Below are 17,596 nucleotides of genomic sequence, written 5' to 3'. Positions count from 1 at the left end.
ACGAGAGTAACACGAGAACAACGTTACCCGCTTGAACGGAACGTTTTCTCTCCTCTCTCTCCCTCCGTCTCTATCTCTCTCTCTCTTTCTCTCTTGATTTCGCACCTAAGAGAAGAGCCCAATTATATATCGTCAAAAAAACATGTTATTTGACTAAAGGAAAAAACTGAAAGGTTTTCCAAATAAAAAGTTCCTTTAAATTAGAATTTAAAACATTTAAGCTAAGAAAGAATGAACAAAACGTCAGAATCGATTTACTCTTACTGCAAAGTGAAACCGTGATACACTCTCTCTCTATCGTAACGATAGAGCGCATGTTGAACGTCCTGAACGTCAACAACTGCGTAGCCTAAAAAACTAAATGTTAGTTCATCTTTGAAAACAGTACGAAGACTATCAAAGAAATTCTTTCATAAAACATTACATTTAAAAGGTTTTAAATTCTTTAAAAGCTAAATACGATATAACAGGCTCAACGTTGATTAACTTCGGTTCCAAGTTAGGACCGCCTACTATCAGGAAAGGTCGCATATAAACAAAACATTAAAATTTATTTTTATATGTTTATAATAAATGGAAAGTTAATCGAAGAGGCCTAATAAAGGCGGAGAGATATAAAATATATAGATCTATAACGTGATAAGAAAATTACTAAAAACCTAAACACACTTCCGTCTAAGGGAAGGGTCGGCCATTTAAAAGTGAAAGAAAGTCCATACTCTCTTTGTCACCATAATTAAATCTATCCAAAACGAGTTCAAGTTTTGAGATGAAGATAAAACACCTGCATAGCGAAAGCTCAAAACTAGAATAGTGTACTTCACCAAATAGTTGTGAAAACAAATCCAGTTAGTAACAGCGAATTAGTAGGTCTTGCCGGTAGCCCGACAGAGAGAAAATTGAGTTCTGTGTTTACATTGAGTACTGAGTACCTGCACGACAGATGGCGCTGTTGAAGTACACCCCCTACCTGCATAGCGATCGCTGGCGGAATTTTTACGTAGAGTTTTCTGTCGAGCAACAGAGTTGCAGCTTATATAATCACCGGCTAAGTTTAATATTGAAAAAAAATCTTTTAAGAACAGTAACAACATTAAAATAAATATTTCCTATAAAAAACTTCAACTAAACAAGAAGCAGAGAAATTAGATAGAATAGTGTTCCCAAGTGTACCCTCAAGCAAGCGAACTCTAACCCAAGACAGTGGAAGACCATGGTACAGAGGCTATGCCGCTACCCAAGACTAGAGAACAATGGTTTGATTTTGGAGTGTCCTTCTCTTAGAAGAGCTGCTTACCAAAGCTAGTCTCTTCTACCCTTACCAAGAGGGAAGTAGCCACTGAACAATTACAGTAGTTGACCCTTGGGTGAAAAAGAATTGTTTGGTGGCAAATCTGTAAAGAATATGCTAGACTATTCGGTGTACGTTTGGGCAAAGGGAAAGTGAACCGTTACCAGAGAGAAGGATCCAATGTAGTACTGTCTGGCCAGTCAAAGGACCCCATAACTCTCTAGCGGTAGTATCTCAATGGATGGCTAGTGCCTTGGCCAACCTACTACCTGGGGCCTAGGGGGATCATCATGGGCCAAGGGAACAGTCAAGGCTGCCACAGCCTCCTGAATTCTCCTCAGAAGAACTGGATCGTCCGCGTTCTTAAATACATAGTTCTTGGAAAGAGAACGCAAGTCCATCTGCCTTCGGTCCTTAGAACTGAAGGAGACTAGGTCATTAACGTGTGCGAACTACCTCCTTTCAAGAATGTTATGCAAATCATACACGGGCCGCTATAGCGGAATGTGCCAAGGGAGGTACAGTACTATAGAAACATCCCTGGGAGCAAGAACGTTTGTCAAAGGTTTGCAAGAGGTGGGCAGGCGAGCCTGTACTGCATGTGCTATCATGTGCACAAACAAGTGAATACTCACTACTGGGCCATGTGCGATGGGTGCACAAGCCCGTGTTGCAAGTGTTGGCACACAAAGACTCTCCAAAGCTCTCTAAAGGCTCGAGAAAGGCCTGTGCCTCATCTCGTCCTTGCAACAACGAGCACACTCAGATGGTGGTGAGTGAGGCATGTCTGATTTGGATAAAAGTGCTTGCAGATTGCAACACACTTTGTAACCAATCTGGCCGAACTCCCAAAGGAATACTCACCTGAGGCGTGAGTCCAGAGGACTGCACATGCACAAGACTTGTGGAGGCTCATGACGCCTCGGTGGCAAAGTGGGATACGGCTGAAGGCCCCAAAGAGCCTGGCTCCAGAGAGCTGTTGCGTGGCAGTGACGAGTCATGCACATGCTTGCGAGCAGCTCAAGGCGAGACCACCCATGCGTGGACATCTCACATCTGCAAGCGCGTCCACTGTAAGGTGCCAAAGGGTCAGCAAGCTCACAAGGTTGAGGATTGTGAAAATCCTTAGACTTGCAGACTCGGCATCTGTGGGTTCGCATACTAGGCTGGAACTCAGCAGAGAATCAACCTGCAGAACCTAAGGTGGATGAGAAACTGTGGCAGATGTTTCCGCTAGTCTCGAGACCATACAGAAGGGACTCCCACTCATCAGCTCAAGATGGAGAAGGGCCGACGCCAACTAGAGCAGAGGAAGATATGCGCTCCTGCTGTGCCCCTAGCTCCAACCCTCCGGGAACCTATCCTTCATGGGGGAACCCTAAAGTCCTAAAGCCCCAAGGAAGACGACAACTGACACATGTCAATTAATTAAACTCCCTACGAAAGGAAGCCACCTCTGCTTTGTCATATTTGTCATGGGGTTAAAAAGTCATCGCTCTTATCCAATCAACATCCAGAGGAGGCCGAACAGGAAGAGGCAGATATAAGAGTACTAGTTGCAGAACAGTCAGGACTTTCAACTTCAAAATCGAACTCAAAGGTGAAGAATCCCTTTTAGACTACTTCCTGCGTCTATTGTACCACTCCCACTGGGAGGATGGCCACTCCCAACACTCAGAGCAAGAAGCCTCCGTGCAGGAGTGCCGCCTGCACAAAGAACAAAGCAGGGGAAGATCCATCTCGTTTGACATAAAGTATCGCAAGATTGGCCCAAGACACCAGGACAGACCAGCATAGTAACAATCTTGAAGAAACAATTATACAATACTTATAAAAGAAAAAGTAAGTAAAGTTATTACAGTATAGCATATTCATAGAAATATCAGAGACACAGAAACGTGCACGTCTTCACTCAACCGTAGCCAAATCAAACGTGAGCTCAATTGCTGTGTATGTACGACCGGGTGGCTAACTTGCAGAGGGTATTTGACACCTCGAATAAAAATTTTTATGGCTAAAACAGGTTGCACTGCACTGAATCATCTCTTCTACTTAACAAACGAAGGTCTGTATTGGTGTAAGACCAATGTACCTTTAAAGAAAAATCTGATACACAGCCTTAAAACTGACATTGTGTAGTCTTTGGCATAGGCTGTTGTGTAGCATATACATACATACATACATATACCAAAGGCACTTCCCCCAATTTTTGGGGGTAGCCGACATCAACAAATGAAACAAAACAAAAAAGGGGACCTCTACTCTCTACGTTCCTCCAGCCTAACCAGGGACTCAACCGAGTTCAGCTGGTACTGCTAGGGTGCCACAGCCCACCCTCCCACATTATCCACCACAGATGAAGCTTCATAATGCTGAATCCCCTACTGCTGCTACCTCCGCGGTCATCTAAGGCACCGGAGGAAGCAGCAGGGCCTACCGGAACTGCGTCACAATTGCTCGCCATTCATTCCTATTTCTAGCAAGCTCTCTTGCCTCTCTCACATCTATCCTCCTATCACCCAGAGCTTTCTTCACACCATCCATCCACCCAAACCTTAGCCTTCCTCTTGTACTTCTCCCATCAACTCTTGCAGTCATCACCTTCTTTAGCAGACAGCCATTTTCCATTCTCTCAACATGGCCAAACCACCTCAACACATTCATATCCACTCTAGCCACTAACTCATTTCTTACACCCGTTCTCACCCTCACCACTTCGTTCCTAACCCTATCTACTCGAGATACACCAGCCATACTCCTTAGACACTTCATCTCAAACACATTCAATTTCTGTCTCTCCATCACTTTCATTCCCCACAACTCCGATCCATACATCACAGTTGGTACAATCACTTTCTCATATAGAACTCTCTTTACATTCATGCCCAACCCTCTATTTTTTTACTACTCCCTTAACTGCCCCAACACTTTGCAACCTTCATTCACTCTCTGACGTACATCTGCTTCCACTCCACTATTTGCTGCAACAACAGACCCCAAGAACTTAAACTGATCCACCTCCTCAAGTAACTCTCCATTCAACATGACATTCAACCTTGCACCACCTTCCCTTCTCGTACATCTCATAACCTTACTCTTACCCACATTAACTCTCAACTTCCTTCTCTCACACACCCTTCCAAATTCTGTCACTAGTCGGTCAAGCTTCTCTTCTGTGTCTGCAACCAGTACAGTATCATCCGCAAACAACAACTGATTTACCTCCCATTCATGGTCATTCTCGCCTACCAGTTTTAATCCTCGTCCAAGCACTCGAGCATTCACCTCTCTCACCACTCCATCAACATACAAGTTAAACAACCACGGCGACATCACACATCCCTGTCTCAGCCCCACTCTCACCGGAAACCAATCACTCACTTCATTTCCTATTCTAACACATGCTTTACTACCTTTGTAGAAACTTTTCACTGCTTGCAACAACCTTCCACCAACTCCATATAACCTCATCACATTCCACATTGCTTCCCTATCAACTCTATCATATGCTTTCTCCAGATCCATAAACGCAACATACACCTCCTTACCTTTTGCTAAATATTTCTTGCATATCTGCCTAACTGTAAAAATCTGATTCATACAACCCCTACCTCTTCTAAAACCACCCTGTACTTCCAAGATTGCATTCTCTGTTTTATCCTTAACCCTATTAATCATTACTCTACGATACACTTTTCCAACTACACTCAACAAACTAATACCTCTTGAATTACAACACTCATGCACATCTCCCTTACCCTTATATAGTGGTACAATACATGCACAAACCCAATCTACTTGTACCATTGACAACACAAAACACATATTAAACAATCTCACCAACCATTCAAGTACAGTCACACCCCCTTCCTTCAACATCTCAGCTTTCACACCATCCATACCAGATGCTTTTCGTCCTCTCGTTTCATCTAGTGCTCTCCTCACTTCCTCTATTGTAATCTCTGTCTCATTCTCATCTCCCATCACTGGCACCTCAATACCTGGAACAGCAATTATATCTGCCTCCCTATCATCCTCAACATTCAGCAAACTTTCAAAATATTCCGCCCACCTTTTCCTTGCCTCCTCTCCTTTTAACAACCTTCCATTTCCATCTTTCACTGTCTCTTCAATTCTTGCGCCAGCCTTCCTTACTCTCTTCACTTCTTTCCAAAACTACTTCTTATTCTCTTCATATGACTGACCCAATCCCTGACCCCACCTCAGGTCAGCTGCCCTCTTTACCTCACGTACCTTGCGCTTTACTTCCACATTTTTCTCTCTATATTTTTCATACTTCTGCAGCCATTCTTCAAAAGCCCTCTTTTTCTCTTCCACTTTTACCTTCACTCCTTCATTCCACCATTCACTGCCCTTCCTCATGCTGCCTCCAACAACTTTCTTGCCACATACATCACTTGCAATCCCAACAAAATTTTCTTTTACTAACTTCCACTCCTCCTCTAAATTACCAGTTTCTCTTACTCTCACCTCGTCATATGCCATTTTCAACCTTTCCTGATATTTACTTTTTACCCCCGGTTGTATTAGTTCTTCAACCCTCACTAGCTCCCTTTTACATCCACCTACTCTATTCCCCCACTCTTTTGCTACAAATAATTTTCCTTCCACCAAAAAATGATCAGACATACCATTAGCCATACCCCTAAACACATGCACGTCTTTCAATCTTCCAAACATTCTTTTAGTTATCAACACATAATGCATTAATGCCCTTTCTACTACTCTTCCATTTGCCACTCTTACCCATGTATACTTATTTTTATCTTTCTTTTTAAAAAAGCTAGCACTTATTACCATCTCTTGTTCAACACACATATCTACCAGTCTCTCACCACTCTCATTTGCACCTGGTACGCCATACTTCCCAATGACACCTTCTACCTCTCCAGTACCCATTCTAGCATTTAAGTCACCCATGACAACTACATAATTCCTTCTACCCAGTCCTTCTACACACCTAGTTAATTCATTCCAGAACTCATTAGGCTCTTCTTCACTTTTCTCACTACCTGGCCCATACGCACGGACAAACGCCCAACATTCCCTACCCAACCTAACCCTTACCCACATTAACCTAGATGATATCTCCTTCCATTCCACTACTTTACCTGTCATCCATTCACTCAGCAATAAAGCCACACCCTCTCTCGCTCTTCCCCTTTCAATCCCAGACACTCTACCAGACATTTCACCAAACATCACTTCACCCTTTCCTTTCATCTTTGTCTCACACAAGGCCAATACATCCATCCTTCTACTTCTAAACATACTTCCAATCTCACATCTTTTACTCTCTATCGTACTACATCCACGCACATTCAAACACCCCAAAACTAGAGTGCAGGGAGCAGTCACTCTCCCCCCAGCTCCATATGAACAGGAAAAAATTTCTGGTACAGAAGTCTACCCGACTCCTAAATCTGAAGTAAAGATCTGATCACGCGAGCTTAGCACACTATAGTCCATTTCTTTTAGCGAGTCATATTTGCACCGACTCGCAACGGTGCCCTTTTAGCTCGGAAAAGTTTCCTGGTCGCTGATTAGTTAGAATTATCTTGTCCAACCAATCAGTGATCAGGAAACTTTTCCGAGCTAAAAGGGCACCGTTGCGAGTCGGTGCAAATATGACTCACTAAAAGAAATGGACTACTGTATAGGTATTTGTATCTGAAGATATGGAATCGGATAGATATGGATCAGAGCCAGAAAAGAAGGGCATGTTTCTTTTCTTTTTGAGGTGGAAAAGCTGTATAAAATTAAAATAAACATATACTGTATCATTAAAATGTTATTTTCATTAGTAAAATAAATTTTTGAATATACTTACCCGATGATCATGTAGCTGTCAACTCCGTTGCCCGACAGAAATCTACGGTCGGGATACGCCAGCGATCGCTATCCAGGTGGGGGTGTACACAACAGCGCCATCTGTGAGTAGGTACTCAAGTACTTCTTGTCAACAAGAACTCAATTTTCTCCTCGGTCCACTGGTTCTCTATGGGGAGGAAGGGCGGGTTCTTTAATTCATGATCATCGGGTAAGTATATTCAAAAATTTATTTTACTAATGAAAATAACATTTTTCAATATTAATCTTACCCGATGATCATGTAGCTGATTCACACCCAGGGTGGTGGGTGGAGACCAGCATACATGTTAACAAAGAAGCTAAGTATCCCGTATTTCATTTTATCAGTTATTCAAAATAACAAATATAAAATAAATAAGTACCTGGTAAGGAAGTCGACTTGAACCATTACTCTGCCTTTTTTAAGTACGTCTTCCTTACTGAGCCTAGCGGTCCTCTTAGGATGCTGAACGACTCCTAGGTGCTGAAGTATAAAGGGCTGCAACCCATACTAAAGGACCTCATCACAACCTCTAACCTAGGCGCTTCTCAAGAAAGAATTTGACCACCCGCCAAATCAACCAGGATGCGGAAGGCTTCTTAGCCGACCGTACAACCCAAAGAACAACAATAAAAAAGAACAACAATAAAAAGTATTCAAGAGAAAGGTTAAAAAGGTTATGGGATTATGGGAATGTAGTGGCTGAGCCCTCACCTACTACTGCACTCGCTGCTACGAATGGTCCCAGGGTGTAGCAGTTCTCGTAAAGAGACTGGACATCTTTGAGATAGAATGATGCGAACACTGACTTGCTCCTCCAATAGGTTGCATCCATAACACTCTGCAGAGAACGGTTCTGTTTGAAGGCCACTGAAGTAGCCACAGCTCTCACTTCATGTGTCCTTACCTTCAGCAAAGCAAGGTCTTCTTCCTTCAGATGAGAATGTGCTTCTCTAATCAGAAGCCTGATGTAGTAAGAAACTGCGTTCTTAGACATCGGTAGAGAAGGCTTCTTGATAGCACACCATAAAGCTTCTGATTGTCCTCGTAATGGCTTTGACCTTCTTAAATAGTACCTTAGAGCTCTAACTGGGCAAAGTACTCTCTCTAGTTCGTTCCCCACCAAGTTGGACAGGCTTGGGATCTCGAACGACTTAGGCCAAGGACGGGAAGGAAGCTCGTTTTTAGCCAAAAAACCGAGCTGCAAGGAACATGTAGCCGTTTCAGATGTGAAACCTATGTTCCTGCTGAAGGCGTGGATCTCACTTACTCTTTTAGCTGTTGCTAAGCACACGAGGAAAAGAGTTTTTAATGTGAGGTCCTTAAAAGAGGCTGATTGGAGCGGTTCAAATCTTGGTGACATTAGGAACCTTAAGACCACGTCTAGATTCCAGCCTGGAGTGGACAACCGACGTTCCTTTGAGGTCTCAAAAGACCTAAGGAGGTCCTGTAGATCTTTGTTGGTGGAAAGATCCAAGCCTCTGTGGCGGAAAACCGCTGCCAACATACTTCTGTAACCCTTGATCGTAGGAGCTGATAGGGATCTTACGTTCCTTAGATGTAACAGGAAGTCAGCAATCTGGGTTACAGTGGTACTGGTTGAGGAAACTGCATTGGCCTTGCACCAGCTTCGGAAGACTTCCCATTTAGACTGATAGACTCTGAGAGTGGATGTCCTCCTTGCTCTGGCAATCGCTCTGGCTGCCTCCTTCGAAAAGCCTCTAGCTCTAGAGAGTCTTTCGATAGTCTGAAGGCAGTCAGACGAAGAGCGTGGAGGTTTGGGTGTACCTTCTTTACGTGAGGTTGACGCAGAAGGTCCACTCTTAGAGGAAGAGTCCTGGGAACGTCGACTAGCCATTGCAGTACCTCGGTGAACCATTCTCTCGCGGGCCAGAGGGGAGCAACCAACGTCAGCCGTGTCCCTTTGTGAGAGGCGAACTTCTGAAGTACCCTGTTGACAATCTTGAACGGCGGGAACGCATACAGGTCGAGATGGGACCAATCCAGCAGAAAGGCATCCACGTGAACTGCTGCTGGGTCTGGAATCGGAGAACAATACAACGGGAGCCTCTTGGTCATCGAGGTAGCGAATAGATCTATGGTTGGCTGACCCCACAGGGCCCATAGTCTGCTGCAAACATTCTTGTGAAGGGTCCACTCTGTGGGGATGACCTGACCCTTCCGGCTGAGGCGATCTGCCATGACATTCATATCGCCCTGAATGAACCTCGTTACCAGCGTGAGCCTTCGATCTTTTGACCAAATGAGGAGGTCCCTTGCGATCTCGAACAACTTCCTCGAATGAGTCCCTCCCTGCTTGGAGATGTAAGCCAAGGCTGTGGTGTTGTCGGAGTTCACCTCCACCACCTTGTTTAGCTGGAGGGACTTGAAGTTTATCAAGGCCAGATGAACCGCCAACAACTCCTTGCAATTGATGTGAAGTGTCCTTTGCTCCTGATTCCATGTGCCCGAGCATTCCTGTCCGTCCAGTGTCGCACCCCAGCCCGTGTCCGATGCGTCCGAGAAGAGACGGTGGTCGGGGGTCTGAACAGCTAATGGTAGACCTTCCTTGAGAAGAATGCTGTTCTTCCACCACGTTAGAGTAGACCTCATCTCTTCGGAAACAGGAACTGAGACCGTCTCTAGCGTCATGTCCTTTATCCAGTGAGCAGCTAGATAATACTGAAGGGGGCGGAGGTGGAGTCTCCCTAACTCGATGAACAGGGCCAGCGATGAAAGTGTCCCTGTTAGACTCATCCACTGCCTGACTGAGTATCGGTTCCTTCTCAGCATGCTCTGGATGCATTCTAGGGCTTGATTGATCCTTGGGGCCGACGGAAAAGCCCGAAAAGCTCGACTCTGAATCTCCATACCCAGGTAAACAATGGTCTGGGATGGGACGAGCTGGGACTTCTCTAAATTGACCAGGAGGCCCAGTTCCTTGGTCAGATCCATAGTCCATCTGAGATTCTCCAGACAGCGACGACTTGTGGGAGCTCTTAAAAGCCAGTCGTCTAAATAGAGGGAGGCTCTGATGTCTGCCAAGTGAAGGAATTTCGCAATATTCCTCATCAGTCTGGTAAACACAAGAGGTGCCGTGCTTAGGCCAAAGCACAGGGCTTGGAACTGGTACACAACCTTTCCAAAGACGAATCTTAGGAAAGGTTGGGAGTCTGGATGGATGGGGACGTGAAAGTACGCGTCTTTCAGGTCTAACGAGACCATCCAGTCCTCCTGCCTGACCGCTGCTAGGACCGACTTCGTCGTCTCCATCGTGAACGTCTGCTTGGTGACAAAAGCATTGAGAGCACTGACGTCCAGCACCGGTCTCCAACCTCCTGTCTTCTTGGCTACCAGGAAGAGACGGTTGTAAAAGCCCGGGGATTGATGATCCCGGACTATGACCACCGCTTCCTTTTGTAGCAAGAGCGACACCTCTTGTTGCAACGCTAGCCTCTTGTCCTTCTCCTTGTAGTTGGGAGAGAGGTTGATGGGAGACGTAGCTAGAGGGGGACTGCGGCAGAACGGAATTCTGTAACCCTCCCTTAGCCACTTCACAGACTGAGCGTCTGCACCTCTGCTCTCCCAAGCTTGCCAGAAGGTCTTGAGTCTGGCTCCTACTGCTGTCTGGAGAGGAAGGCAGTCAAAACTTGCCTTTTGCGGACTTGGAACCCTTCTTGGACTTGCCCCGGTGACTGTCTGCACGGGTACCTCCTCTGCTGGAGGCTCTGCCACGAAAGGGCGGGATGAACCTAGAAGCAGGTGTGTCAACTGCTGCAGGGCGGAAGGGTCTAGGCACGGAAGGTAAGGATTTAGCCTTACGTGCAGAAGATGCCATAAGATCATGAGTATCCTTCTGGATAAGTGAGGCAGCCATCCCCTTAATCAGCTCCTCCGGAAACAGACACTTGGAGAGAGGAGCAAACAACAACTCTGACTTCTGGCAAGGAGTGATACCAGCTGATAAGAAGGAGCAAAGATGTTCTCTCTTCTTAAGGACTCCTGATACATACGAAGCCGCAAGTTCACCAGACCCATCCCGAATTGCTTTGTCCATGCTAGACATGATCAGCATGGCCGAGTCCTTATCTGAAGGGGAAGTCTTCCTGCTTAAGGCTCCCAAACACCAATCGAGGAAGTTGAATATCTCGAAGGCACGAAAGACTCCCTTCAACAGATGATCTAAATCGGAAAAGGACCAGCAGATCTTCGAACGTCTCATAGCCAACCTGCGGGGAGAGTCAACCAGACTTGAGAAGTCGGCCTGGGCAGAGGCAGGAACCCCCAAGCCGGGTTCCTCTCCCGTGGCATACCAGACGCTCGACTTAGAAGCAAGCTTGGGAGGCGGAAAGACGAAAGAAGTCCTTCCCAGTTGCTTCTTGGACTGCAACCAGTCCCCCATAACCCTCAAAGCTCTCTTAGATGATCTGGCGAGAACAAGCTTGGTGAAGGCAGGCGCAGCAGACTGCATGCCCAGAGCAAACTCGGAGGGAGGAGAACGAGGGGTTGCAGACACAAACTGCTCAGGATACAAGTCCCTGAACAAGGCAAGGACTTTACGAAAGTCTAAGGAGGGAGCAGTAGACTTGGGCCCTTCAAAATCAGAGTGAGGCTCATCCAGATGTGCAGCTTCATCATCCGATACATCATCATCCGAAAGCTGAGTTGTAAGAGGTAAAGGCAGAGCAGAAAGCTGAACGGCTGAATCCGGCAGTACGGGTGCATGCGTACCTGCGGATCCAACATCATGCCGCTGCTGGCCGGTCTGCGAGCTGGCAACAACAAAAGCAGAGGGCTGGTGAGTGGGAGGGTCTGCGGTGGGATGAGGAGCATGCGGTATGGTATGCAGAGCATGCTGTAAGGTATGCGGCTCATGCTGCATGGTATGCGGAGCATGCTGCATGGGCTGAGGAGAATGCCGCATAGTGCTGGAACCCGGCAACTCCTGATGCGGCAGCTCACGCATGTTAGCAGATGGTGCAGCAAGAACATGCGTCTGGCAGGGTGGACTGCGCATCGGTGGTGGAGCTCTCACAGGTGGAGTGTGGGAGCAGGCAGCCGCAGTATCTGCTGAGCGCACAACCTCGGCGGGTTGTAGGTTAACAGGAGCCTTCTCAGCATCATACTCCTGCATGAATGCAGCAAGCTGAGACTGCATAGTCTGCAGCATGGACCACTTAGGGTCTACTGTGGTTGGAGCAACAACAGACGGAGCAGTAGCCTGTTGAGGGACCACTCTACCTCTCTTGGGAGGTGTGCAGTCATCAGATGACTGCGGCGAGTCCGAACTGACCCAGTGGCTACACCTGGGCCGTTGGACTAGCTCGGAAGGGACCTTACGCTTGAGCGGTCGTGAGACCTTGGTCCACCGTTTCCTCCTGGAAACCTCTTCCACAGACGAGGAATGTAAGGGCTCATTCGTCTGTATGTGGATGGGACGATCCTTAACAGATACGTCCGCAACCACTGAGGATACATCCGTGCGCCGATCAAGGCCTGCCGAACCCTTTGGTCCTTCGACATTGCTTCTCCCCTGGGGTTGGGAGCTTGCAAGAGGTCCCGGACTGGGAGGACGACTGGCACGCACAGATGTACCCTCATGCGCAACACTGACACTGACACTTTGCACATCACTAGCACTAACACTTCCCACTGCACTTTTCGCTTTCAGCTCTCTGACATCTGCCAAGAGCTGATTACGGTCATTAGCCAATGACTCCACTTTGTCACCGAGAGCCTGAATGGCACGCAACATATCCGCCATACCAGGCTGAGCACTCGTAGCAGGTTCGGGAGTCACCACCACAGGGGAAGGAAAAGGTTGAGGGGCATGGGGAGAGGAAAAATCCACAGAGCGAGAAGAACTCCTCCTATTTCTCTCCTTCTCTAACCTATGTGCATATCTAAGGAATTCATTAAAATCGAATTCCGAAAGCCCAGCACATTCCCCACATCGATCTTCCAATTGACAGGATTTACCCCTACAATTGGAACATACGGTGTGAGGATCTATAGAGGCCTTCGGAAGACGCCTAGTACAAGTCCTAAAGCTACACTGCCTGTACTTAGGTACTTGAGACTGGTCAGACATCTTGAATTTAGAAGTAGACAAGGGGGAATTCCAAAATCTAGCAAAGTTCGTTACCAATTAATCTAAATTAATTCCAAAAGCTTGCTAAGCTAATGAGAAAGCTTCCTGAATAGCGAAGGCTATAACTTTAGAGCAAATACATCACCAAATCGTGAACAAAGACTCCAAAATCAACAGCGTATCCAAGTAGGTCTTGCCGGCGGCACGACAGAGGAAAAATTGAGTTTTTGTTGACAAGAAGTACTTGAGTACCTACTCACAGATGGCGCTGTTGTGTACACCCCCACCTGGATAGCGATCGCTGGCGTATCCCGACCGTAGATTTCTGTCGGGCAACGGAGTTGACAGCTACATGATCATCGGGTAAGATTAATATTGAAAAAAAATATTACACATAGCCTATAAAAGCTGGAGAACAAATCTTTCCAGCCTCCTTCTTATATGTTTATATACAGCATCATCCCCACTGTGAGGTCTCCATTTTGTGAATCTCGTAAGCAGAAAACACATCACACCTTTATTCCTGCTCATATAGCCTAAAGGATGGGAATCAACCTCTATATGGCTCATGAAGGTGCAGCAATGGCAACCTTCAAGACCATCAAAAATTCTCGTAAGCACTGTTTAGCTCTCATTTGAGTCATGACCTCAAAACAAAGCAAACAAGCATCCGCTTGCTATGGTAACCTAAAGCAAAGTGACGACATGACACTAGCATTGCCTTGCTGATGCAGAGGTGGAAGCATGGTGCAGCCATACATTGTTGCGATGCCCACCTATATTTCTTCTATATGGTCAGAAAAAAAAGTGCGCCAAGACCTGAACCATTAAATGATAAGGGGTTCTATTCTCGTAGAAACAAACAGAAGTCCATTTCCAACCTTTTCATGTGGCTAAATTTCTCATCCCTATTAAATTCCAATCCTATAACAAAGTTTTACAACAGTTAATTTTCTAACTGGATTATTTTGCAGTACATTTTGAAACAACCAAGTTACTTCCATCTTGTTATTAAAGCAATATTATACACAGTACTCACTTTGAATTATCTACTAGTGAAAGGAGAGATATTAAGCATACAGTACTATGTTAAACAACTGTTGGCCAAATGCATGACCACAAAAATAACACTAAAAAACTGTATACAGTACAGTATTAGCTTCTTAAACAGGGCACCGTGATTACAGTACTCGTAATCTCAAGACTAACTTAACATTTCCTAAGGTAAAACACTTCCAGGGCCATTAGATATTTTGTCGTCATTCACTAATAGCTTATACAGTCACACAAAATGCGCTTATCAGATCTCAAGATAACATTACGCCAATGCAGTAAACAAATTGAGATAGTGACATAAAGCCTCTGTAACTGATAGCTCAGAAATAAGGTTATCCACCTCAAGGCCTAAGCATGCAAGACATTTTACTTAATTGTCATGTACCACACACACACACACAGAGAGAGAGAGAGAGAGAGAGAGAGAGAGAGAGAGAGAGAGAGAGAGAGAGAGAGAGAGAGAGAGAGAGAGATAAAATCCAAATTTTTCACCCTTAAAATCTAAAATATATTACTGTATGCTAACGTTCTCAGCAACTTTAACCTATTACCCTTCTTTGGCATTCAAATTCTCCATTTCAAGATCATACGTGTACAACGTCTTTATAAGGAATAGTGTAATTAAATTCCGACACTTTGTGAGAATATCATATAAAATGATGATTTGACAAAAATTGGTTTGATAGTTTTTTAAGTTACGGGAGCTTTTTATTTCTATATATAATTTTACTTTTCCACCTTTTCAATGTTTTTTAAAAGTACCAGTCACTAATATGGTATACAGTCAGCTTTCTGTATTCGCTGGGGTTAGGTAACAGACGGGGAGAAAAGCGAGAATCAGTGAATACTTCCTGCCCAAGGGTGGGTTAACTCCTAATCTAACAACTCACTGCCAAGTGCCTTCGTGCGGTGGAATAATACACTAAGTAATCCATGTCCTATGTCTTTACTTGCTTTTTATCACAGTATAAGAATTATATTACGGTATGAACATATTTCAGCAAGTGTATACTGTAGTACAGTACAGTATATGTACACTCGTGTATGTAAGACTGCGGTACATATAACACTAGTCATCGTCACACTTATAGGTAAATACTATATTGTGAAAATACAAATATTATGTTCCTATCTAATACAACGCTTGCTGATACTGTAATGAATATTACTGTAATATATGTACAGTACTATCACTAAAGTAAAGCTTAATCAGGTAAGGTAACATTCGTAAGTGTTAGTTCGTAATCGAAGTTCGTGACGCTGACGAGTAGGCAATTTCGAACAGTTGGAACACCAGGCGATTGTCGAGCTGCAAGAGGTTCACAAGTAGCAGGCAATTTCCGAGAGAAACAAGTAAGAACTGGCGGCTGTCGCCAGCACAAGAGGATGAACAAGCAGGAGATTATCGAACTGCAAGCGATTTGAGCGTAGCAGGCGATTTAAGAGAAGTTGAACGAGTCGTCAGCTACGGGCGATGGCTAGGCGATCCACGAGCTGACAGGACGGTCGCCTTGAAGGTTGATAGTGAAACTGACGAGCAGGTGAACATTGAGCATAAGCCTAACGAAACGGAGAACGCTGCCGATGAACTGTAGCTGGAGCTCAGGCGGAGAAATGTGACCCTCGTGAGGAGACACATACTCAGGAGGAGATCGAGAATGATCCTTTGCAGGCGAAAAAAGAACTGAAGTTCGCTAGGAAGCCAATGACGGAAGCGAAGGTCGGGAACCAAAAGAGGCAGGCTGGGCAGGATCCTCCAAAGAGGAAGACGAGGATGTTGTAGTGGTTTGCGGACTGTGGCCAGAGGTAGCACCCGAACTGCCTAGTGTCCGAATGCCGACCACAACCCAACGTTCACTACACAACAAATATACAATGGTGTAATACCCAAAAAAACCTAAGTAACAGGTCAAGAGAACGGAGCTCTGGGCACCACCCCTTGATTTATACTTGGCAAGGGGACCCAGCTTGAACCTTGTTATTTATCATACCTTTCCTTTCGCTTGCTGATTATAAGTAAAGGTATAAGAACATTAAGTGAAAGGGAATATTATAATTAATAAAGGAACACACTGTGGGAGGAAAGAATTATGATAAATTACTGTACTTAAGAGATCTTAAAAAACATTGGCTAGGGAAGGGGGGCACATTGGTGTAAGGAACTGGAATGATATGCTCTATTCATAAAACACAAGGAAAATATTTATTTGAAAATTAAACTATTAAGAATACATTAATATATCAGTTAAGATAGTCAAAGGCAAAATTAACATCCCTTTTGCATATTGTACCAGCAAGAGAAAAAAATACTAAGCTGCATGCAAGATATATCACCACACAGTTACAAAACGGAACATTAAAATCCTAACAAAACATGACTGCAGAACCCACAATGTCCGAATTCTTTACTGAAAACTTCTCCAATGTTAATAATCAATGGCCTTAATATTGACCAGTCATGCTCTGCCGTCAAATCTGCTTTGAAGAACGGCAGCTAAAACTGAAGAATGGCATGCCAAAATACAGCTGAGGGCCAGTGTCTGTCTTCCCTCATTACTTACAATCACATCACACAATTCATTCTTACACTAAAGTTTCTGTAAGCTTTCAGAAGTGTTGACATCACATTGATGGGAAAATATGAAAAATACTGCACTTTACTTAATACAACACCTAAATACAGTTTTTCCCTTGATCGCAGGACTCTAACATACCATAATTTAATTCTTGTCCCTCATCTCACTCATATCATGAATATGGAAAACTCCGTCACCATAAACCTTTTTTATTTTCATCAGGAGTCTCAGATCTCTAATCGGCAGGATTCCCTGTCATCAAAATCTCTTTTCCAAGATAGCCCTTATCAGTTTGACGATGAAGGCATCCATGAGTCATTGCAGACCTTCAGTTATAACAGTTAAATAGACCACTGCACACAAGCAACAGGCAATACTCTAATCTCTCTAGAGAATATCCTAATTCTCTCTCCCTTACACTCCCTACTGAGTGTAGGGGGCTGCTGTCAATACCTTGATTATGTATCTATCAATACCTGGAAATAAGATAATAACAAATACAAGCATTTTTTTATATGGGCACAGAGGGATATAAATATAAATATATATATATATATATATATACCCTGTATATATATATACATATATACGTATATATATATATATATATATATATATATAGGTATAAAAAAAATGACTTTCATACAGTACAAATCTACTAAGCTTTCACAGATACAAACACATTTTATTCCATTCCCCCCCCCCCATTA

At 44.5% G+C, this 17,596-nt stretch overlaps 1 protein-coding gene across 5 annotated transcripts in view; it reads right to left on the bottom strand.

The window, feature by feature from the left end:
- Positions 1–17,596, bottom strand: part of LOC137652693 (E3 ubiquitin-protein ligase RNF19B-like) — a 305,828-nt gene that overhangs the window by 282,472 nt on the left and 5,760 nt on the right. Inside the window, exon 1 of one of the 5 annotated variants that reach the window (XM_068386111.1) lies at positions 14,464–14,539. The exons of 3 other annotated variants lie outside the window; for them this stretch is intronic. The gene's annotated coding sequence lies outside the window, so the exon portion shown is untranslated. Of the gene's footprint in view, positions 1–14,293; positions 14,318–14,463; positions 14,540–17,596 lie in introns of those variants that run through there. One more of the 5 variants, XM_068386118.1, reaches the window with a different exon arrangement.

This window comes from Palaemon carinicauda, chromosome 1 (assembly GCF_036898095.1).
Source record: "Palaemon carinicauda isolate YSFRI2023 chromosome 1, ASM3689809v2, whole genome shotgun sequence".
Taxonomy (NCBI): Eukaryota; Metazoa; Arthropoda; class Malacostraca; order Decapoda; family Palaemonidae; genus Palaemon; species Palaemon carinicauda.
The sequence above is the reverse complement of the archived record's forward strand: the minus strand, read 5'-3'. Positions and strand labels throughout refer to the sequence as shown.